This window comes from Pogona vitticeps, chromosome 1, assembly GCF_051106095.1.
Source record: "Pogona vitticeps strain Pit_001003342236 chromosome 1, PviZW2.1, whole genome shotgun sequence".
NCBI classification, from domain to species: Eukaryota; Metazoa; Chordata; class Lepidosauria; order Squamata; family Agamidae; genus Pogona; species Pogona vitticeps.
Window position 1 is genome coordinate 172,770,613 of NC_135783.1, and position 25,186 is coordinate 172,795,798.

Below are 25,186 nucleotides of genomic sequence, written 5' to 3' on the forward strand. Positions count from 1 at the left end.
ATGCAGGTCAACTTTTTATGTTTGTAATCTTATTCTGAAGCAAGGATCAAAACAAAAATGTTGATTGTTTTCTTAGCTGTCGTTTGTGTCTAATCCAAATAGGATCACAGATCAAAGCAAAGGAAAATCTTTTCAGTCATGAATTTTTTCAGTAATGCTTCTAGGATTCAGGTCCATGCCTCATCAGAACATGCTGCATCTTTTGCGGGAGAACTGTTTTGTTTGCCTCTACAAGGTATAGAAGTCTCAGCCCAGAGAATGGCCGTGCGGCACTCATTGAAAAGATTCACCCCACAAAAGGAATGAATGGCAAACAGAACAGTCCTGATTCTGAAACTGGCACGTCTGCGTAGATTACAAAGAATTTTAAAAGGAAGATGAGATGAGAGAAGCTGTTCTGGCAACTTAGGTCTGAAATCTCTCTCCCAAAATAAAAGGGTGGTGTGCTTTTTAAGCATTTGGGAATAGATGGAGAAAGCAGGCACTCAGCGTTTTACAGTGTTGTCCTTTTGGGGCAAGTGTGAGGGGGCAGCCCTTCTTTAAACAGCTAACTCCATTCTGGCCATATTGAGACTTTGTAGGTCAAACAGATGTTTCAGTATTTGTTTTGCTGGGACTATCCTCCTTCACACATTGTATATGAAAGGTAAGAGTAGACCCAGGTTTATTGTAAGTTTCTGGTTTGGTCTGTATCCTTTGATCAAAAGTTAATATAATTTTCTTGAAGATTTTCTTGAAGTTTTGAGTCTTACTCTAAATTGTTGGCTTATATTCAGACCCATGTTTTGCTTAGTTTTCTGGGTTTTGTTTTTGTGTTTTCCTTATTGGACAAGTTTTTGTTTTTATTTTTTAAACTTTCATTATTCTTTCAAAATGACATTTAAAAAGGAATTCAAGTTTTCCTGAAAACAACTGTTACCTTGTATTAATTCAGAGGGAGATCAAAACATTATAGTTCTCTGCCTCCGCCAAATACATGGCATTATATTCAAGATTTTATATGTTATGAGCACCACAGAAATACAAACACCACATAAACTGCTTATAATGGAAAAAAATAAAAGTATAAATGCACGTGTACATTTCAACTAGTGCACATTTCAAAATATGTACAATGCAGTAAATGTGAGAAGAAAGATTGTGATTGCCTACACACACAAAAACACACACACATCACCTTTTCTGTTTGTTTTTTAGCCTCCAACACTAATAAAACAAGTATTCAGATCTAGATATAGTAGCTTTTTAAGATTTACAGGTAAAGACCAAGAAGGAGGTGAAGCACTCTAGCAGAAAGCATTATAATAGAGATGCACAGGATTTTGTTGTTGGGGGGGAAGTAAACAAGTAAACGACAAACCTTTCCTGAAAGGTTTGAAAGTCGTGCTTTATTTGTATCTGTGTGTTCTTCCAAAATATTTGTTAACATTTGTAAACATGTCTTGCTATTTAAAGAAACAAGTGGTTGGAAAATTAGATAAACTGAAAGAATTAATCTACTTCCAAATATACAATCATTTGTTTATTATATAGTAATAAGGGAGAAATTGTCTTTGTAATTTTTGTCTTGTTTTTTGCTTAGCTTTGCTTCAATATCAGCTACAAAGAATTTTATAAAACAATGGCTTTTCAAACAAAATCCAGTGTGTTTCTGACGTTGCGGGCTTTACTGTGGGGTGGGGGTGGGGGAGAAAATATCAACTTTGTGGGAATCCTGGGCTGTCTTTTCTGAAAACAGATGTAAAATGTCCCAGACACATACTTTGCTCAAAGTTTAGATTGTGCTTTTATTATTCCGCAAGAAAAACAATAAATGCATCATGCCTCCCATTACTGAACAATTCTTGGGCTGTAATCCACAGTGTTCTGTTCTGAGGAAGCCCCATGAACTTCAACTAGTTAAGAGCTAGAGAAACTCCTTTATAATATTATTTAAGAGTGTGCGTTTTTTTAAAAAGCTAGAAACAATCAAGGGCACCATGTGCATTTTATCGTCTGAGTTTTAAAAATGTTTTTAGTTCATAAAACTAGGAAGATTTTCCCATGTGTAAAGACAACCGAAGTGAATTATGAAATAGTTTGTGAATAAAATGAAAGAATGGTATGGGACTTCTTGTAAGTGTTGCATAGTGCCTAAATATAGAGCTAAGCATTATTCTTACCAGAGTGGACTTTTCACAACTCCTTTGTATATCCTGTAGCCAGTCTTCAGTCATTGAGTACCTTCCTGAATCCTAACCAATGCTGGGAGGGACTCATTGTTTTGTTTTGTTTTTCCTAAAAATCACCGTCTTTTGTTCCCTTAAATGTTGTTACCATTTAGATGTTCAATCATTTAAGGGATCACATTGTTAGTGCACATTTTCTTCCATCATGATAAAGCTGCAGAAAGCCTCACACAGACGAAGATTAAATTAGCAGAGATTGATAATTCTAGCATTGTGTTCCATGTAACTTTAAACAAAATCAGAGATAACCATTCCACTAATGAAGTGGACAAAGGTAACACTTCAGATGTGGATAGACTTATATTGCATCTCTGCTTAAAGTAGGTTCCCATGAAATAAGAGAATGTGAAATCTAAAGAGATCTACTTGGGTCTTACTTTGGGCTTTTCTCTGCTGCCAGTCTTGTTTCTTAGCTACTGTCATGATCAATGGCCCATGAATTTGGTTGGGGTGTAGGTTTTCGTTGAAGCAACTGCGGAGAACTTTTTATTGTTATGTAACCCTCAAACATAATTTATGTTGTTGAGTCATAAAATGACTCAAAGGTATGAAAACAGACAGTGACAATGTAAAGTATTATCTAACGATGCCATCTCTAAACTAGCGCATAGAAAGAGGAATCCTTTAGGTCTATACAACTACCTTCTTCCAGCAATTTTGTTGTATTTCAGAAGCAATGTAAGGATTTCCCTTTGGGTCAAGAATTTGGAAGTCTAAGAGGAGAAAGAGGACGTTGTGTTTAACAGCCAATTGTCAAACTGCTTAGAAGTTTGTAATATTTGTTAATGTTACACAGGTACACATCATCTATTCATTGAGGCTGTTTGTAGGTGTTACTTTTAAATTATATTAAATCTTTAAATTTGCTCCACCCAAGCCTAGATTAAATAAGAAACTTGAATGCAGATTCAACAAAGAAAGAAATGAAAATGATAATTTACTTTCCAGTAGCAGAAAGCCACACATTCCTAGGAGTCAAACTTTAAATGCAGAATTGTTTAATAAAATATAATCTCATTAAATTATATAATTATTACACTGTTCCAGTTAAGCTAATTGTTCCTCTGTTCGTTTTCATATACTAAATGCAGGACATTGATAAGTGTCTAAGGAATTTAGGAAAAGAGTGACCAGGGTAGAAACCAAACTCAGTGAGGAAAAGTTGAGGGAGCTGAGTATACTTGATCTGGAGGAGAAAGAGAGATTACCTTCATTTCAAATAGGTGAAGACGGATCTTGTTTTCTGTAGTTCCAGAGAGTATGAGCCAAAGTAATAGATTAGAAACACAAGAAAAGAGATGTTGCCTAAAACATGAGGAAGACATTATTGACACTAAGAGCTGTTCAACTGTAGAACGGACTGCCTTAGATAGAGGAGGACTGTCCTTCACTGACAGTTTTTAAACCGAGAATAGGTGGTCACTTCTCAGGGATGCTTTAGCTGAGGATTTCTTGCTTTGGCCATTGAGTCAACTCTACAATTTTATGAGCCTATGGAAGTATACATAATACTGAGACATGTGGCTGAAGTCCTCTCCATACAAGTTCCATAATGTAAAACTGATGAAATCACCAGCAAAAGCTCTTTGTTGAAAATGAAACATTTCCCCCTCCCATTCTGAGTCTCCTATGGGTTCTGAGTAATCCATTTCATGGTTAGGAACACCTGGGGGCTGAGGGAAGGGTGGGGAAGAACTCACTAATTAATCCCTACAGTGGTGATTTTCAATAATTAAAGACTTCCTCCTCCCATGCCTTGAATCTCACAAGTTCTTAACACTGACCAGGATTACTCAGTCCCTGTAAGGGCTTCATGATGTGAGAGAAAATGTTTATTTATTTTTTTAAAAAAATGTCCCTACACTCCGCAACGTCCAGAAACAGGACTTCAACCATTGTTTTACTTCCAAGTGGTTTTTACTTGGCACCATTTCCTAACAAAATAAATAAATAAATAAATATTACATCTCTAGTTTAATAGTGCTGTCAGACTCTCCATAGCTCATTCTCCTACTATGAGTTTTTTGTTCGTGTGGTGAGCCTCAGCCATACCAGTTGCATGCGGACATTGCGCATTTTGCACTCATTGTTCAAAGCTGGGCTACTGGGTCTTTGTTGCTGGCAGACATCAAGCAAGTAAAGTGAGCACACCATGCAGTGTTTCAAAACTTGTTTAAAAATAATTTTTCTTTCCAGTCGGTCCCTTGGAAAAGAATGAGTTAACCAATTGATTAGCGTAGTAATGGTTTCTTTGCAAAAGAATTGTTGTTACGTTTGCTTCTCAATAGGTTTCGCCTTTTTAGCACAATGTCATAGATAAATGACAACTTTGGTTTATTTCCTTGAACTGAAGAATCAGAGGTGGTTTTAGACCAGAATTATGAGAAACGGGGGGAAAAACATTGCTGAGCTTTATAATAGCCAGTGTCTGAGTACTGCAAATGTCTTCGCTTATCAAGTATTCCCCTACAAAATGTCATGCCTTTAAAATAACTTGTATGTCTGAGGAAGTGGACTTGTCCACAAAAGCTCACATTAAAATATAGCAATTAGTCTTTCAGTTGCCACAACATTTTTGTCTTCTTTACTTTTTATTTATCTCTTCCTTTTTCCCCGATATGCTACAACAGACTAACACATCTAAAAGATCCGCATTACTGTGACTTTTCATTAAATGAGTTCTGTCCTAACTCTTCTTCAGACAGTTCTTAAGTTAATGCATCTAATTGCAGAACAGTCCGTGTCAAGCATCTGAATTTAGCAAACATTCTTTTTTCAGCAATCTGCCATCCACACCTTTTATCCCGTTTTCTTTTCTGCTTTTCATTGCTATGCAGATAGGTCAATAATACTCCAGAATTATAGGAAATTTTGAAAAAAAGAAAGAGAGAGAGAGAGACTGCAAGCTGGCAGAGGAAGGTAGAGCCCTTTCCTAAGACTTTGTTGTTTAGTCGTTTAGTCGTGTCCGACTCTTCATGACCCCCATGGACCAGAGCACGCCATGCCCTCCTGTCTTCTTCCTAAGACTATCTAGGTGCAATTGGCTGAAATGAAAATGTCAAGCACTTGCCTTACTCTGTTCCATTAAACTCAGGAGCACTTTGTCCTGTAGATACTGGCCAGGAGACAAGTCCCACAGAACTCAGTCTTAAGCCAACATATCCAGGAACATGCTGAGCAACTGTTTAACCATATGTGACAGATTCACATTTCTTTCTGGTAACTTTGGATGGCATTAACATGAGTATCCCTTGACAAATTAAGGGAATAAAACTAAGTCAATAACACCATGTCTTTGACAAATTAGCACAAACAACTGGTTTATGGATTTTTTTCCCTGTGTAGACTAAGTTTAAACTTTCATAATTATAGAGGATGATGATTTTTTTAATGAAACAGCAGTCTTCCTTCATGAACTAGACAGAGCTTGGACAAGCAAATGTTAGTCTCTGCTTCTTTTTCAGCAGAAAAATATTTTAAGGCTTTTAATTATTTTAATATACAATGAACAAGATTTTTGTTTTCTGTGAATCCTTCACAATCTCTATTTCTTTTAAGTAGAGGAACTACTTGGGAAACACTGTGGGAAGAATCTACATTTTATATTTTTAAGAAGTATTTTTGCCACTGTGTTACATTTTCCTTATTTTTAAGCGCAACTTCTATAAATCCAACAGCCTAGTTCATACCATTAACATATTTTAAACACTGATTAATAAATCAGGTCATGTAATTCTATCAAAAGTGTTCAGAAACGATTAGTGTACTCTCTATAAACAGATTTTTTAAAGAAAACTCTTAAAATTTATTTTCGTTACAAACATTAACAAAACATATATTACAACGTCACATACTATCACCTTATGGTGAAAAGCCGTGTGCTTCAGAGGAATTTTACAAGAGATTTTTACTATTTTCTGACTGGTTGTCATCTGTCCAGGCTGAGTGCACAAACTGTTTATGTATGTGTAAGTATTGCAGAAATTGCACAAGTCTGAGTTTATACTGCACGTTAAAAAAAATTCAATCTTCTCTGCATCAGCCTTTACCAACTTGTGTCCTCCACATGGTAGCAACCATATTTCCTATGATTCCCGAGTTGGTAAGTAGAGTGGATGCAAATTGTAATTAAAAAGCTCTGGAGGACACCATGTTGTATTAGGCCATTCTGCTAGATGCACCAGGTCAAGGCATCTAGTGGTATCTTTTGTGAACTAGAATACATTTCATCAGATGTGAAGGTAGCCTATGAAAGCCTATGGCATATTTGCTCATATTTGAGGTGCCTTAAGACCGCTGTGTCAACACACATAGACCCTGAAATACAGGAAATTGTATAATATAAGAAGTCTTATTTCTTCAAATTCAACCATTTTAATTACTTATGGCACAATGTAGTAAACATTAAGTACGTATTTAGCAAAACAAAAGAGATTGAAGTAAATTCTTCATTTTGTCCCTTCAACCTTTGTCTGAAACACTTTCAATGAGTAATAATGTCTATTTTTCAAATTCTGGTCAATTACACTTGGCAACAAGGTACAACTGTACCTTGCATCCCTGTAGTCGTGCATCCCTCGTGCACTCAATTGTGCAGTGCATTAATGGAAGTGCATCCTGGGTAACACTTCCATCTTGGCATTATCGCAGCTGCTGCAAGCTTAACATTGAGTTGCCCCCATGTCATTGCACAACAGGATTTTGCCCAATCTCTAGCTACCATGTATGTTGACAGCAGTGCCTTTAGAAAATTGTAAAATGTAGTCTACTGTGCAAGTTTCAAAGATGAGTTGGTAGCAGCCGCTGATATGTTTACAAAATAGTTTCGGCTTAGCATGCCATGATTTTTATTCTTTTTCAGTAAAAATAGCAATACAAGTCACCCACTCAGATATTTTCAGACTTCAAAATCATGTATGTCATCTAACTATCAAAAATACCATTTATGTCTGACACTCACATGCCTCTCATTTTTACCTATTCTTCATCCTTGCATTGCTCTCCCACAATTTTTTTAAGTAAAGTAGAGCAACCAATGAAGGTGGGTGATGTACTAAAATAAAAAGTGCAGTCCCTTCCTGTGGTCACAGGTTCACAGTTTGAAAAAGCATGAGATAAAAGGAGAAAAGAACTGGACAAAAGTGGGAAATGTTTTCGTTTAACAGATACATTATATTAGTCAATGATTTTTCTAAGAAGTCCTGTCCCATGACCTAATAACATAATAACAAAACATTGCTCAAGAACTTTAAAAGGCTCTGCCTTCTGAGTCATTGAGTTATCTTGATGGAATCCAATGCTGCAATCAGTCAAAAAAAAAAGAAATAAATAAAAAAGAAAGAAAAGAAAAAGATGGTCCCCGCCTTGGGCATATTTATAAAATTATATTGTTGCTTTTCCATTTTCTTCTGATTTTATTCCCATAATGGATATTCAGTAATTTCCTCCCCCTGGTATAAAGAATATCCCAGTCTCCACTGTAGAGGTACACAACCTCTGGTGAATCTGTACAGATTCTCAGTCATCCAAGTGAGGTTATCTGGAAGTTCCCAGTTGCCATGACTCTGATGAACACTCCAGATCTCCTGCCCACCCATCCCACCCAATTCAGCTTTTTTTCCCTTTTTTCAATGTATCTGACAGATCTGCCTTGGATTCTTTTGGATAATAGGAAGTGATGTTCCACTGAAATTAAGGAACAGGTGTGCACAGTCTTTATCTCTGCATTATCAAACACTAAAAGCTTATATTTTCTTCTGTTCTATGTAGCAATACTTATTTTATAAACAAGACTCTTTCCCAAAGCAGTCTCTGTTCCCACTGCAAAATAATCTACTTCGACTTCCTCAGTCCAATACTAACAAATCTGAGTAGATAAAGATCAATATTTTGTAAATGTCATCCATTTAGGCTAAGAATGGGAGGTTAAGATTTTAGATCATGCTCCACGTGACAACAGCCAGGAGTGTTGTGAGGTGTAAAGGACATAACTTTGCAGACATAAAATGGCATATTAATCAATTTATTATTTATTTGATTGATTTATTTTTATTCTGCCTTTCTGCCAAAAAACTGGTACTCAGAGCAGGTTACAGTATAATATAAAAGCATATTAAAAGAACACACAGTGTAATCTTTTCACATTGTTTTTAAATAAAAAAATTAATAAAAAATTAAAAACATGTAATGAATATTTAAAACATAATTAAATTAGTTTTATTTTTACTGCACAAGAATTCAGTGGTTATTGCACCAGCAGAGCAAGTCAACATTCTACGAAGCATTTTCCACAATGGGTCTGCTGAAACAAAAAGAAATTATAACTTTTAAACTGGATTCAGGTCACCAACAAATTTGGAGTGATTGCAGCAGACAGTCTGTTACTGTTGTATGCCAAATTTGGGGTATTTTAGGCAAACAGGTTTCAAGTTATACATTTTATAAAAAGTAAAATTGTTTTGCACACTCAACGCTGCAGAAGCAAGAAACAATAAATACTCCCAGATTTAATAATAAATAAACTGAAAAGATCTTTCTTGCTAATCTTGGAAAAGAATGGTTGTCCTCACCACTTTTTTATTTAGAAGGAACCCGGATGCAGGGGCTGAAATATTAATCCTCTAAAAAGGCCTTTCAAAAGGGGGGAAACAGCCACTTTCCTACAAGACGGAGCATGTGTGCCTTACCAGCAAGAGAATTCTAAAGTAGGTGCATTGTTGCATCTTTGTGGGCTGGGAAGGGAGATGTTTGCAGGGTATTAAAAGGTCGCAGTCAAAAGGTATCTTTTCTTTGAAGAGTCAAAAAAGCAGGCTTACTTTTTTTAAAAAAAAATTGTAGACAGTTCTTCAGAAAGTGACATTTTACCATATATCTCCAGGGCACTAGAATACAATTTTATAACACATATTCAGAGTATTTCTGCATTGCAAAAGGACAGAGCAGTTGTGTAATTTTGAAAGGCAAGGGGACATATTTTGGGAAAAATGCACACAACATGTTTCATAGAGGTTCTTTCTTAGATTGTCTACTCCAAGGAAAGGGTTTAAATATTGGAATATAGCTTTCTAGTCTGTATTTTGTGGAGCAGACATGGCAACATTAGTTTGACTGTGTATGGTTCTCCATTGTATGTGTTGCACTCACCCACATGTTTGCTTCACCATTTCATTAAGTCCAAAGCAGCCCTTCAAAATATTTTGGCACCCAGATATACTTAAACTTTCATTTTAAGAAGCCAGGAAATTCAATTCTTAAAAAAATCTCCTGTTTATGAATTTCAGATATTGTGCTTGTGTACCCAAGACAGGAAACGGCCCAATATTGGTGCAAAATATTGTGCCTCGGTTTCCAGCAAGAAAAATAATGCTAAGCTTTACATAGCAAAGGGCTGCCTGAATATTGACAACACCAATGGCAGCAGTCAGGATGGTCTACAGGATCCCCTTTTGTGTCCATTCATACTTGCTGAAAAACAGCCCTGAGCACTGTTTTGTGGTGAACTGCTAAAAAGAAGAGTCTGCTTCTGGGATTTTCCCTTGCATGGTGTTACTTTGTGAATTTGCTGTCAGTGTTTGGAGGGCTGCATTTTACCCATTCCAGCTTGACAGCCATCTATGCATTCCCTTAATAAGGTCTTATATAGTTCTCCTTTTCTTGATATATTAATGTTCTGCTTTAATCAGTTTCATTTATCTGTATATTTGATGGTGATCCTCAGTTTAAGAATACTGAATAGAACACTCAAAACAGATAATTTATTTAGCCTATTAAATACACAGATGTAAACCTATTCATAACAACTTGCCTGTCAGACTTGAACCCTCCACACAAACCAAAAAACAGTTCCATACTCCCTGAGCAACAATTTGAACTGTGTCTAGAACAGAAGTGGTAACCAAGTGAAGCTGTTTTAACTGGGGAAGTATATGCTCCTTTTATATTGACCTTGTGGGAAGTGCACCCCAGTGCATTCTGTGGGACATGTTGAGGAAATAAGTTTAGGACTGTGTTGTAAGAGAGGTTCTTATCTATAAAATCCTACTGAGCTGCCAGCAGGCTAAGAGACTAGCTGCTTGCCTCATGTTTTCACCTCGGGGGGGTTATACATGCTCTTTTCTGACACTTAACATATAATTCACTTTTCCAACACAACCAGATTATTTTTTACACACAGGAAATCTGGAACGATCCTCTGATTAAGTGATTTTTACCACCTTGAGAAACTAAAAGAACTTATTATATTATCCTGGGCAATTGAGTTGCGTGGGGATACTGGGCGTTTCAGATCAGATCCCTAAAGAATCATAATTATGAGGAATGAAGATCCCTCCAGCATCTGAAGTTTGCATGCAACAGCCAAGAACTAATGGACTCAAGCTTAACTTCCTTTCCTTTTCTCCCTCCTTTTTCCTTCATGCAACTAACATATGGAGCAGAGCAAACAATGTTAATCTTAATATGACACAGGCACACTGTATAATTAGTAGCAGCACAGATTCTTATTAAAAGTAAAATCGTGCAGAACAAGAATGGTTACTAAAAGTGTCAAGGCTCTTGCTACTTCCACTCTGGCTTCAGTCTGTTCAAATGCACACAACTCTTGATTAGTTGAAGCAGCATGTTCAAGGGGCGGGGGTGGTGGTGGTGAACAGATCTAAACGTACATGAAAAACAATTGTTTATTTTAATTCATAGCGCTATTTAATTTTGATCAATACACTTAGTAGATATTGAAGTTGCAGAGGACTGTAAAAAGTGAAAAGCAAATAAAAATAAAAAGGTTAGCTCTGTGTGTGTGTGTGTGTGTGTGTGTGTGTGTGTGTGTGTAAACATACATGGAAATTATATCTGTCTATCTTATCTTCTGCATATAAAACATGAAACTATGATCTGAGGAATGCTTGTAGAGTACATTATTATTTTAAAATATTCCATAAAGAACTGGATACCTATGTTCTAACAGTTTTTCACATAAAGGAAGTTTTTAACTAGGAAACCATTAGAACTTTCAGGTTTGTAATCTATGTCATTTATTGCTTTGGCTGACTTTCGAAGTCCGTGTTGAAGTCAAGTGGTTTCTTCATCCTGTTCATCAGTGACACACCTTTATATGAAGTGCTGTGCAGTCATAGATCAATGTTCTCCCCATGTTATCCCTAGTTTTGCTTATAGGAAGTGCCTAGAAGGTTTTGACATGGCAACATACTGTTGAGCATACACATTAGAGTAAGTTAAATGTACACACACACACACACACACACACACACACACACACACACACACACACACACACACACACACCAAAGTTGTAGTGTAATCCTTGCTATTTTATAAGGTGTGGAAACTCATTTGGCAGGGCTGACAACATATGGGACAAAAATGAAGGTGTTTGTTTAAGCCAGAGCAGAATAAGCTATTGGAGAGCATGCAGAATACAGCATGGAGACAGTATAGTAGAGCCTTCAGCAAATGCTCAGAGGGGGAGCGGGCAGGGCAGAGGGGGAGGTGTGCTGGCACCAGTCCTTAATATGACAATAGGAGTGCTATAGGATGTCCTCATTTTCATAAGTGAAATGCTGAAGGCAGTTAGTAGTAACAATATAGCAGTGTGCAATTGCCAAAGGAGCAAAAAAAGTTATCTCAAGGGTTGCTGATACAGAAGGAAGGACAGAGGTTACTGTGCTGCCTGCATTTCTGACCAGAAGATGGTCAATGTTACTGGCCAGCATAGTCTTCATTCTGTGGACGGAGCCTGGAAGTCTCCCCCTGAAGTAGTGCCACTTTCCTCCCAACAGTTCTATGATATTTCCTTTTCTACTCTTGCTGTATATCTTTCCTGGTAAAGACAAAAAAAATTGCAATATATATTTGTCTTCTCAGGTCATGTACTGTATTTTAGCCATCACACAAGAATGGCCAAGCCAGCATGAATCTTTCAGATATCAATACACTTTGCTGCACTTCTCACAATAATATTTTGAGACAATGATATGCCTATTGTTGAGACACAGAAAACATACCTACCAATTTGTTTTTACTTTTCACTTGATCTTCTTTCAATTTCAATAAACTGGCAACACTATTTGTACAAAATATATTGGGTGTCACAGGTCCGCTGGCAGCTGCAACATAACCTTGAGCTCACTGGAAGAAGGGCAGGGAAGTAAACACAACTAATAAAAAATATATAAATAAATAAATAGGAAAGAGAACCACAAGGAAAGCGAGTATGGTACGAATAGTGGATAAAGTGATAGCTTAGGGTTGGAAGATCCAGGTTCAAGCCCCCACTTGGCCATGGAAACTCGCAGGCTGTATGTAATGAGAGTAAACCACTCCTTGACTATCTCACATAACCTCAAAAATTCTGGTAAAATCACAATGAGCTGGACACGACCTGATGGCACACAGCAACAGAATCACAGCAGCACCAGAGTCATGAGGTTCCAAAGATCAAAAGCAATCTCTACAGAAATTTGGGCTTCAATAAGTATTCAAAAATGTCAAGAAAGGGGTTCTGCCTATGTGTCTTGAGGAGAAAATCCCACTGAAGTAGGACCTACTTCTGACTTGAAGGCCCTACATATACAAATCTGCTTTGAATGTGTTCAAGCATCAAAGCAAGCAGCCCTGTTTCCATTTGCTCAAAAACTTAGCATGCTCAGTGATTTTACAGAACAAAAAACAGGGCAGACTCATTTGCTGTATCCCTTTGTGACGGACAGGCCAGAAACTACACCTGTCCATCACAATGGAATACTGGTTCAGTAGCCAATGGTTGCGCAGGAGGGCGGAACCAGGGAATATAAGAAGAGAATGGAGGACAGTTAGAGTTTCAGTTAGAGTTAGGATTTCAGTTAGCCAGGAGTTAGGGGCTTTGGTTAGTGATGAGATAGGACAGTCAGGAGTTAGGGAAAGAGTTAGGTAGTTTGAAGAATTGTTTTGGAAAGAAACACTTGGAAAGAAACGTATAAGAGAACTGAATGCAACTGTTATAAAGTGATTGAAGCTAAATACAAAGTAACCAGCATATTTCTAAGTAAAATGAAGTTTAATGAATACCAAATACAATTCCATCTATGATTTCCTTGATTCTTAAATAATGTTAATCTATTAATAAACAAAATTATATTTGACACGATTGATTCTGTGGTCCTAATTGGTAACTGGGGAAGGATTTCCTTTGGTGGCAGTGGAAGTGGAGACAAGAGAAAGTGTCATGCCCAAAGGTAAATCTGTTTGTTAGGGACAACATACAGAGGAGCTGGGTGTGTGTGACACCCTTCCTTCATCTTCGGAAAGAAAATGGTTTCAAACAATTTGGCTCAACACCAAAGATTCTTCTCCTTTCTCATTGACCATTTTAGTATAGACATATTGAGGTTTGGATGGCTAAGCAATAAAAAAATTAACTTGAAGAAGACACAATTGTGGCAGGGCAATTAATGCTAGCTAGCTTTTGTGATTATTTTGCCTATTACCATTTTTGCAGCAAAATATAAATGGAAGTGACTGGAAACTCCCAGAACTTACAGAAAACATAGATCAAACCACTTAGGGAATGTTGTGGAGCACAATCCAGAGGGAGGGAATCCTGTGTCCAGTGCTGGTCTGTATTTTAGACTGCTAGCAGTGGGTCACATAGAATCAAGATGAATTTGCTGTTGTTGTTATGTGCTGTTGAGTTGTCTCCAACTTACTGGGCAAACCCGTCTAGCTTAGCTAGGTTGTCATAGCTCAACATTGCACCAGCTGTAGTTACAAAAGTGCCACGGTTGAAGTGCTGTCCATGAAGTGCCTCTGCCAGTGCCTTGTGCAAGAGAGTCAATAGGAATGGGAATTGTGCAGCTTTGCTCAATCAACTTGCACAATTCCCTGTTGCTGGGCATAACACCTGGCACGGGATAATTTTCCATTACACCTCCATGATTTTGGGGATTTTGCCCATGGTGACCTCTGGAATGTCATGTCCTAACAGTCCTGCTCAGCTGCTGCAAAATGATGGCTGTGCTTTCCTTCATTGATTGGTTTGGCCTAGCTGGCTTCCCCAAGCTGCGAAGTGCCCATCCACAAGTGCTACAAACTTCCACAGGTGGAGAAGCCAAAGGCTGAGTGTAGCCATGAGAATTATTGGCACAGATGTTGAGAAAATCATGTGACGAAGAAATCGAAAATGAAAAAGTTTTCCCTAGCAGAAGAAAATGACTACACACTGAAAGTGGCGATATCTCTGAAAATGGAAAGTGGAGCAAGCTCTCAAGGCCAAAAGACTTCCTTGGATTCCCTTGGCTGACAGCATTCCATCCCCTGCAGACAATCCTTACGGCTAAACTCAGCCTTTGTTTTATCCACCTGTGGGGTTTTCTGACAGTTGTGCACGGGTGTTTTGCAGCTTGTGGGAGCCAGCTAGGCCAAACAAATTAAATACCGAGGAGTGAGAAGTCCTCATTCTAAAGACACAAAGGGATTTCCCATCCCGTCACCAGCCTTGTCTGTTGGCGACTATAACTATTCTGTGGGTGCCCATCAGGCCAAGCATCAGCAAGGTGTTCCTTGAGGGATACCACCTGGTGATAAGTAAAACCCTTTGTGTGCAGGTGCACCCGGCTTCAAAACGGGGCGGGGGAGGATAGTTGGGTTTTGCTTGTAATCTGGACTTTATGTACTGCCATCAGGGCTCTGATTCTACTGAAAGACAGAGCTATGTATCTCTATGTGCAAAAGAAGAATGGGGCAGGTTGAAGGACACTGAAACTGATCTAGCTAAAACCTTGGCAGGTTTTAGCTAGCTAACCTCCTTGGCAGGCTACACTGAATCCTCTTGAAGCTCTAAAACTGACAGTATTCATTGGACTGAGTTAAACACCATTCTGAATCTCTAAAAACCTTCAGGAAAAGACCTTACTTTAAGCAAGCAGTCATTCCTTCCAAACCATTTTCTGCCTTTATGCCCATTACTCTTTTCAGCAGTTGCATTAAATAGGAATTTCCTATCTTAAAAAATGGAACTGTCAGTCTTCAGCACAATGGAGAAAACAGGCACACCCAATGGAGACCGCACCGACCCTTGAGCCTCTGAGTCAGATGTAAAATAAAGCCAGGAAAGCAAAAATCAGAGATATATGAGAGGTTTGCCACAGGAGAAAATACTTGATCCAGATTATTTAATCTGCATGATAAATATACCTCAATCTGAGGTCAACTATTTATTGCTAATTTGGTACAATATGTTACTCCCAACAAACTCCCTTTATTTAGTGGATGGCTGATTAATGTCCCTGGATGTTTCATCAGTTATGATAGGAGAATGTTTAACAGCCAGGAATCTCTCAAGTGTTTTTTGTGAAATATCCATTGGAAGTTGAAGGAGGTGGCTTCTCCTGTGAGGGGAGAGAGCAGAAGGGCAGCTGGCAGTTCATCCTCAAGAGACAAACACCAAGGGTCAAAGTAAGTGTGATGGAAGCTTTTTTATTTAGAAGCCAATAAAATGTTTGGTCTCCAAAGAGGCCATTTCTTCAAAGTTGTGTGCTTGCGGATTGGTGTGTGGGGTGTGTGGGTGTGATGCCCCCCCCTCAGCACACCAGCCACTACTCCCTGCTTGCCTAAGAAATCAAACTTATAATAAAATAAAGTTCACTTTCTGATGAGCAAAAGCAAACTAATTTGAAAGAAGCTGGGGCAAGAAAATTGCTAAGATTCAGATATTTCACCTTTTAAGAAAGTTCTCTTCTAACTAAATAGTAATGGTTAGTTAGAACTAGGCTGTAGCATCAAGATAGAGGTGGACGAAAAAGGCTGAACAAGTTGCTTTGTGGACAGTAGCACCTACTTCAGGGGTGCTTGTTTCTTTCCACAAATAAATAGAGTAAATATTTCAAGGTCATCCTAAAGCTCCAATCCTAGCTACAGTGAACCAGGGAATAAGCTGCAGTGAACATACTGGGGTTTGTTGTCTTTTCTTTCTTTCTTTCTTTCTTTCTTTCTTTCTTTCTTTCTTTCTTTCTTTCTTTCTTTCTTTCTTTCTTTCTTTCGAGTTGTTGATCTCCTGATGTCTCTCAAAGGAAAACAACTTGTCTGGAACTGTCTTGGAACTTCTCATCATTCAGAAGTGGGAGTACACAACCACACATATGCATTTCCCATTCATTCCTGGTCACAAGTGAAACATTGACTAGCTCAAACATGCACTGAAGGCTTCTAAACTGAACAGATCTTGTACCACTTGGGAAGATTGAATCCCAGTGACAATGTGTTATGCTATGCTATAAGATGAATGGGATATTCTTGTATCACATAACCATACAGCAGATTACACAGAGCAGATTTTGCATTACAGCAACTATATAAGGTTCTCTGTTGACTTTACTTGTGTGGCAGCTGTTATAAGAGAGGTTTACACAGTACTGTTAGAACAGGATGTGCACAATTCTAAAAGACCATCAAAGGTGCAAAGCATTTTGTGTCAGATGAAGATAAGTGCTTCATTGAATCATTCCTCCCAACACTTATGCAACCACAAATTCTTCTGGATTTGCCCATTCTAGTGACAACACAGTAGAGTATCCCCAGCAGTTCACACAATCACAGTTGCTGGGGGAATTCCAGCTACCGTTGGAGTCATAGCCACTGGCTGCCTTAGGGGTAAAACTGAGATCACACTGACAATTCCCCAGATGATTGTGGAATGTATTTTCAATTGTTATATATTTCACTGATTATTTTTACCATGCATCTCCTTAGACATTGTTGTTAGTCCCCACTATGGATGATGATTCTAGAAAGGGTGACTATAAGGTATCATCATCCTGACTGCTCTCCCAGAAGGGAATTTGATTGAATCTGACCCAGCCCACAGGGCACTCTTCAAGATGAATGTGATGCCAACTGCAGTTTGCAAAGGTGATGAGCCTCGTGGTGCAGTGGTTAAACTGCTGTACTGTAGCTAAAACTGTGCTCACGACCTGGGGTTCAAATCCCAGGTAGCCGGCTCAAGGTTGACTCAGCCTTCTATCCTTCCGAGGTCGGTAAAATGAGTACCCAGCTTGCTGGGGAGGGGCAATGTGTAGCCTGTATAATGAAATTGTAAACCGCCCAGAGAGTGCTTGAAGCGCTATGGGGTGGTATATAAGCAGCACGCTTTTGCTTTTGTTTTCACTTTTCACTCTTGTGTTTGTCGCATTTTATATTGTAGTTTACACAGAGTAACTTAGGGTATATTGGATACCTAGGACAGCAGAAATACTGAATTACAGAATAAATAAAAAATGGGACAATACTATACAGATGGAAAGAAAGTGGACTCTGCTATAGAAATGCAAACATGAAAAAGAAATATGCCAGATGAAACACGTTAAAACAGATACCTGAGGTAGCAAAGGCCACGAATGGTATTACTAAGTGGTAAAAGATCCAATGTGAGCAAAATGACACGAGTGTTAGCTCACAAAACAAATGGAACAATCAATGGCACATGTAACAGGTTTCTCGTTTATCTTGGAATCTTAAAAACTGTGGATTTTACATTCACCACAGTGCACCAAATTTATATCAAACTTCGCCTATATTTGTATGTTTCCCCACATGGGGCAGAAAGCAGCACAGAGAAGAAAAGCTGACCGCCTTGGACTTCCTGGTGTCACATCTAATTTTGCCAGTAATGGTTACGCAGTCTGACCTGGGGAAGTGCCTCATCCTGCTATTATGGGGTGAGACAATCCTCCTGCCAGGATCATAGGCTGCCTACATGTTTTACTGTCAGGTTAGAGGTGGGGAAGGCAGCAGTTTGGCAGACATGGTGGTTGTGACCCAGTAATTCTACGAGAAATCATTTTCTGAAATGGCCCCACCCCAGCTTTGGTTATGTGAATCATTTTGCTGATGCTTCAGCATGTTTCCTTAAGAACAGGTCTCATTGAACTCAAAATGGTTTCCCTCTAATTAGACACGAAGAGAACATCATTATTTATCTCTGGCTAACTCCTTGTCAAATGGCATTCATGTCTCTGGATGTGCTTTCAAAAAGGCAATTTGTACAATATTTTTTTAAAAAATTATGTTTTTCCTAGTAGTATAGGTTTTAAAATGTGGTCACATGGAATGGTAACCTTTATATGTGGCTTTCCATATGGCTTTCTACATATTTTGAATAAGTCTCTCTCAGAGAAACATAGAAACACAGAATTGTAGAACAGGAATGTATCCCAAAGATCATCAAGTCCAGCCTCCACTGAACCAAGATATCTACAGGGAAAGCATATCTAGCAGATGGCCCTCTTGACTTTGCTGGAAAACGCTCAATAAAAGAGAGCCCACCACCTACCATTGTTGAATAGCTTTAACGCTGGGCAATCTTCATGATTCTTCAGTCACTGCATTTTAAAGTGAAGCGACATTTAACATGATACTTCTGGAAAAATGTGGTTGATGTATTAGGATAATTTTAAAACTGACATTAAAGCAAAAAAAAAAAAAAAAAGGAAAGTTAGTGTTTCTTATCCAGCATACTATTTAGGGATAGTGCAGGAGAAAATATGTCAGAAGTCTCTAGAGTTGGTCTCCCTGTGTGCAGATCTGGCTGTCTATGGAGTGAGAAATAGAAAAGCAATAGCAAATGACTGCAGAGCATGGAAGAGGGAGGGAAATAAGCCTGAGTGCCAGTCTGCGCATAGATCTAGTAAATACAAAAAAGGAAAAACATCTAGTCTCACTGCTTATTTTCTGTAGGGTCCCTGATTCTGATCACTTGCCGTATATACTGGTTCTCTGTTCCAACATGATGGAGGAATGATCTGCCTACTCTGTAAATATGTTTATGTTGTCTCTCAGACTTCATTTACTGTCCACTATATGGCCTGAATGAGTGGCAAAGGCAGCACATAAAGAGAGAGAGAGAGAGATAGCAACCATTTTCCGTTGCCCCAAATTCAGAATGCTCTTCAGAACAGTACCTCCTGGGGAAAACAAAATGGCACCAACTCTGATGCTTCTGGTGTGGAATCCAGTGCTGTAGTCCATCAGGCATGCCAAAGATAAGCTGATCCAACAATTCAGCACTTATGTCACTTACCAAAGGGTGGGACACATCTCCTCTTTTAGCCAGTTGTGGATGGTGGAGATCTTGCTAGTTAAACTGTCTGACTGCAGAACCCCAGGAAAGAGCTGACAAAGCAGGAGGGAGACTGAGAGATGGATCCTCTCACTCTGATGACAGGCAGTGTGACAACTAAAGCAGGAAGTGAACTCTCCTGAAAGTGAGGGGGAGGATAGCAGCAATTTGTCTTCCCCTCTCCCTAATTTTTTTTAAAAAGACAAGCACAAGGGGTGGGTGAGGGTGCCTGAAAGAAGCCGAAGTGAAATTCTGTTGTCTGTACGTCTTTATCCTGGGTGTATTTAACTATATAAGTGGTCACCACCAGGGCCTTCCAAGAATTCCACTGTGTGTGAGGTGTTGTTTAGGCTTCTCATCACTGGCCAGCAGTCATCTAGGGAGCTGCTGCCATTCCTAGTACAGTATATCTGCAGAAACACTACAAGTGAGATCTGCCACCACAGATGGGAAGTAGCAGCTCATCTGTGAAAAGCAGGCTGTAGTATCCCTCTATTCTCTATAGGAGGACAAAACCATCTGATAGGCAGGACCTTGAAAGCCCATGGGTCTGAACAAGAGAGAGATCCAAACAAACAAACATATGCTAACAGTAACTGTAGCAGTTGGTACATTTAGCTATGCTGTTGTCCGGAGCCAGGAAGCCAGGTTGATCTGGTTGCTTTTGAAATGTCATTAAGAAATGAATGAAGGATTCATCGGCTGAAGGCCTCCATTCTGTCACCACTCTTGCCAGGATTTATATTACACTATTTGATTAAAAACATGTATGTGCTGTCTTTTTTATGCAGTGAGTCCAGAATTCTTGTCCCTGGAACTCTGCTCATGGAACACTTCTGAGGGATTTTTACTAAGTCTTCTTATCTCCTGTCCATGAAAAACAGCTCTACGCTGTGATGGGAGGTGGTATGTGGAAAGGGCTATAGGATAGAGATTAAATTAATGAAAATCACTGACAGAAGAATTATTCCATTCACAGTTAGGACATCCTGGATTCAAAGTATTTTAGTAAGGCATTTTTGGAACAGCAACTCTATAGAACAGCAAAAGTGACAAATCGATACCCAGATGAAATTGGATAGATAACATTCCAGATGTTTTGCCTGTGACTTTCACCAATCACAGCCAGACTCAGCCAGAGAATTGAAGGTCAAGGCATGTGGTGGCAACCAGGTTGCGTTAACCTTCTTTAGATGATACATAAGAAAAGCACTTTTCTGGAACTCTCCACCAGCTTCCCTTTTCTGCTGGCTTTCAGATGGCTGGGGTCTGTTAGAGCAGGTGAACATCCTGCTTCCACAGTGGCTAAACAGGTGACTCTAGGAATCACTATCATGAAGGTCATGAAGGCAAGAGTCTCCCCTGGTTTTTTGCCCTCCAAACTGGTATTCAGTGGTTCTAAATGCGGAGGTTCCTTTTGACACCAAACTATCAGGAAGAACATTCTGACAGAAGGAGCTGTTTAACAATAGAACGGCCTGCCTTGGAAGGTGGTACAAACTCCTTCATTGGAGATGCTTAAGCAGAGGCTGAATGGCCATTTGTCAGGATGTTTTACTTGTGGATTTCCTACATTTTCAGGAGATTGGACCAGGTGACCTTGAAATCTTTTCCAACTGTTCAGTTCCTATGATCTTGGGTTCCCTTATGGGTGCTTATCAGGAGAAAGGCAGCCTATAAATAAAATAAATAAATAAACAAAATGTTTATTATTCTAGTAGCCATTGACCTGCTTATAAAGACACCTAAGCCAGTGGCCATCATCATATCCTGTTGTAGAAAGTTCCATCAACCAAACAATTACTGTGATGAAAATAATTGACTGACTGTACTGAGGACTGGCTCTTATTCAGCATCACTCCCTCTACATTGTGTGTGTAATTCTTTAAAGTATCAACAAACAGTGGTCTGAATAGAAGGCTGTGCATTCTTATTAAAATATGGTGGGTGTCCTGAATGGGGCAATGTCAGCACCTCATCCCTTCCTCTCACCAAATAAAATATTCAGGGAAATATCTACAATTAACATCCCAAATAATATCCTAATTCATATACTATTTTGTCAGCTGCATGACCTTATGGCTGTAATTTCTAAAAGGCCTGTGTGTGTTGTTAACTAAAGTTTCACTGTTCTTGGAAAGGATGTGATCATCTTTGATCCTCTGGCATGTGTAGGATGACTGGGTCTATGTTTTCTAAGGGAGGGTAAAGAGACAAAAATCCGTGCGATGTTCATCCAGTAACTCAAAAGCTTTTATTGCTTATCATTATTTATAAATTGCTTATGGTTATTTATAAAGCCCTTGTTATGATAATAATAATAATAGTAACAACAACAACCACAACAACTTGTGAACTTTTAAAATTGTACACGCACACCAGCCCAATTTCTTAATGAGGTCATCTGGCTTTGATAAAAATGCTTTGAACAATTAGCTCCACTTACAAAGTGCAGAATCGGAGATGCATCCATGTTGGGCCCGAGGACTTCATAGCTAATGAAACACTTCCTCTCATATTAACTCTGTGGATCAAGCAGTGCTCTCTGTTTCTTCATACAATCTATGGAGCCCAACCTTGACAGAGGTTGCATTTAGAAGCTGATGGTGCAATTCTCCCTCCATCTACAGGGTACCTACCCACAGATATAACTTCCATTGTCATCGTTGTCATCTTGGAACTGCAGAGCTGGAAAGGACCTTCTGGATTTTTGAGTCCAGCCTCTGTCAAGGAGGGACCTTGGGGGTTTGAACGTCCAACCTCTGGCTAGCAACAGCCAGCGACAGGGAGCACTATATGTGGAGCTGACTTTCTCATGTAGCTTGACTACCAGCAATGATACTGACACTTCTCAGTGATGGGGCCACTTTATTTTACAATTTACTTTTCTAAATTGCATTTGTAGAGCTTTGACTAGGGAATGATTTCTCCCATTGATTGATTTTTCTAGTAGTATTGCTGGGCATCCCAACCAACTATTTCTTTGCTAGATTTCTTGCTTGCTGCAATCCTGCAGGCTTGGATTTACACACAGGAGAGCTAGTGACAGGATGTTTTGCATATAGCTAGAAATGTTTCTTTAGCTTTTGAAAGGGCAGAACCCTTGTAGAAAACTGAGAGTTAAGGTTAGAGAGATTTTAAAAAAATGTGAAACAAAGATTTCTCCTAAAGCCCCACAGTCTTTAGCTTTTATAAGACAGAAACAAATAAAATGGATGAGGATGGCTGGCTGTAGTGAGTGCAAATGGTTGTGTAGACCTGTGGGACAATCCCAGATGACTGTTAAGTCTTGTGAGACTAGATCTCTGTTCCTTGGGGGAGGGGGGCTCGATTCTACCCGGCCTGAAAGGGCAGGCCTGACCTAGGGGGCAACTACATTGGAGGGCTAAATCAGAGTGATGCGGCTTTGCTGCACTCTGATTCACAGCCTGCATTATATTTGGAATTGCATTCAGTGCTCACGCAGGGGCTGCCAATTGATTCAGGAGTTCACCGTTCATACTGAATGCAGTGCAATTCACATTTCAGCCAACAGACCTCCCCTTCTTTCCTTCCTTCCTCTGGTCCCAACTCTGCCAAATATGAGAAATAATAATAAAAATGACCAAGCAATAGCTTATAGGATGATTCAGTATAATCTCATATATGTAAGATTTTCTTTTAATTTAAACATTCGGAGAACCATCAGGAGAGGGGAAAGAATACAGGGCATTCTGCCCCAGTCCTGAACATCATGGCCCAACTGCCAACCTCAGCAAAACACCACCTACAGACACCCTCATGACCTTTACAAGAACATATCACAACTAATGACGTGAGAAAAGGCCTGTTTGCATTGTTCCAGTGGGAAAAGATCGAAGCCCCCCCCCCCCCACATCAGAGAGAGAAAAAACCACTTTGGGAGCAAGAGGGGATGGGCTGATGTGAATCAGCCTTTACGCCATGTGGTCAATTTTTAAAAAAATACTTCAAATTCACCTGTTTTATAAGTGGAGCAAAGCCCACAGCAGTTGACCTGGCAGTTGTAGCCTGACTTTAGCTTTAAAAGTAGCAGGTCTGGTGACGAGAGCTGCTGTTAAAGCACCTTGAGGCCATCAGAGTGTAGTCCTGTAGACTTTGTGGTTGGGCTAACATTTAGCTAACACTCACTGCAGCGGTGGAAACATGTAAAGTCATGGCCAAAAATATTGGCACCCTTGCTATTCTGTGAGACAATGCAACCCTTCTCTCAGAAAACTGTTGTAGTTGCAAATGTCTTGGTTTTTACATGTTCATTTCTTTGGTTTGTGTTGGAACGCGCACGCACACACACAGCACATACACACACACACACACACACACAGAGAGAGAGAGAGAGAGAGAGAGAGAGATAGATAGAGAGAGAGAGAAGTCAAATCTGATACAATCCCACACAGAACCCCAAAAATGCACTGGCCAAAATTATTAGCACCCTTAAATTAATATTTGGCCACGCCCCCTTTGGAAAAAATAACTGAAATCGTGTTGCTTCCTGTAACCATGAATGAGTTTCTTACACCTCTCTACTGGAATTTTGGACCACTCTTCTTTTGCAAACTGCTCCATGGCCTTCAGATTTGAAGGATGCCTTCTCCCAACTGCTGTTTTGAGATCTCTCCACAGGTGTTCTATGGGATTCAGATCTGGACTCATTGCTGGCCATTTCAGAACTCTCCAACTCTTTGTAACCATTTCTGAGTGAACTGGAAGTGTGTTTCGGGTCATTGTCCTGCTGGAAGACCCATGACCTCTGGTGGAGATGCAGCTTTCTGACACTGGCCACTATGTTGCACCCCAAAATTCTTTGGTAAACATCAGATTTCATGATACCGTTCACACAGTTGAGGGATCCAGTGCCAGAAGCAGCAAAGCAACCCCAAAACATCTTTGAACCTCCATCATGTTTGACTGTAGAGACTGTGTTCTTTTCTTTAAATGCCTCATTTCTTTTTCTGTAAACTGTGCCATGAAGTTTTTGACAGCTCTACTTTTGTGTCATCTGTCCACAAAAAGATGGATTGTGGTTTTATCACATGAGTTTTGGCATACTCCATTCTTGCTTTTTTATGCCTTTGTGTCAGCAGTGGTGTCCTCCTGGGTCTCCTATCATAGTGTCCCTTTTCATTCAGATGGCGACGGATAGTGCGAGCTGAAACTTTTTACCTGTGTCTGCAGTTCAGCTTGAATTTGCTTGGAAGTTAATCTGGGTTTTGTATCCACCATTCGAACAACCTTTTGTTGCAATTTTTCAGTGATTTTGCTCTTCCGTCCACATCCAGAGAGGTTAGCTACAGTGCCATGGGCTGTAAACCTCTTGATGATATTGCACACAGCAGACACAGGAACATTAAGATCTCTGGAGATGGACTTGTAGCCTTGAGATTGTTGAGGTTTTTTCACAATTTTTTCCTCTGAAATCCACAGACAGCTTTTTACACTTCATTCTTTTCGCCATGCTCAGTGTCACACACAACACAAAGGTTGAGTCAGCTTTTCTCCCTCTAAACTGGTTGCAAGTGTGATTACTATATTGGCCACACCTCTTACTTGCAACAGGTGTGTCTAAATACAAATTAAAGGAGCATCACATGCTTGAAAGGCAATTATTTCTTACAATTTAGATAGGGTGCCAATAATTTTAGCCAGTGCATTTTTGAGTTTCTCTGTGGGATTGTATCAAATTTACTTTTCTTCTCTGTTTTTTTGTGTTGTTCCAACACAAACCAAAGAAATGAACATGTGAATACCAAGACATTTGCAACAGCAACAATTTTCTGAGAAAAGGGTTGGATTTTCTGACAGAATTGCAGGGAGTCAATATTTTTAGTCATGACTG

The 25,186-nt window shown here is 39.2% G+C and overlaps 1 protein-coding gene across 1 annotated transcript in view; it reads left to right on the forward strand.

The window, feature by feature from the left end:
• The window catches only part of TWIST2 (twist family bHLH transcription factor 2), a 35,651-nt gene that overhangs the window by 1,704 nt on the left and 8,761 nt on the right, over positions 1–25,186 (forward strand). The gene's annotated exons all lie outside the window — the stretch shown is intronic.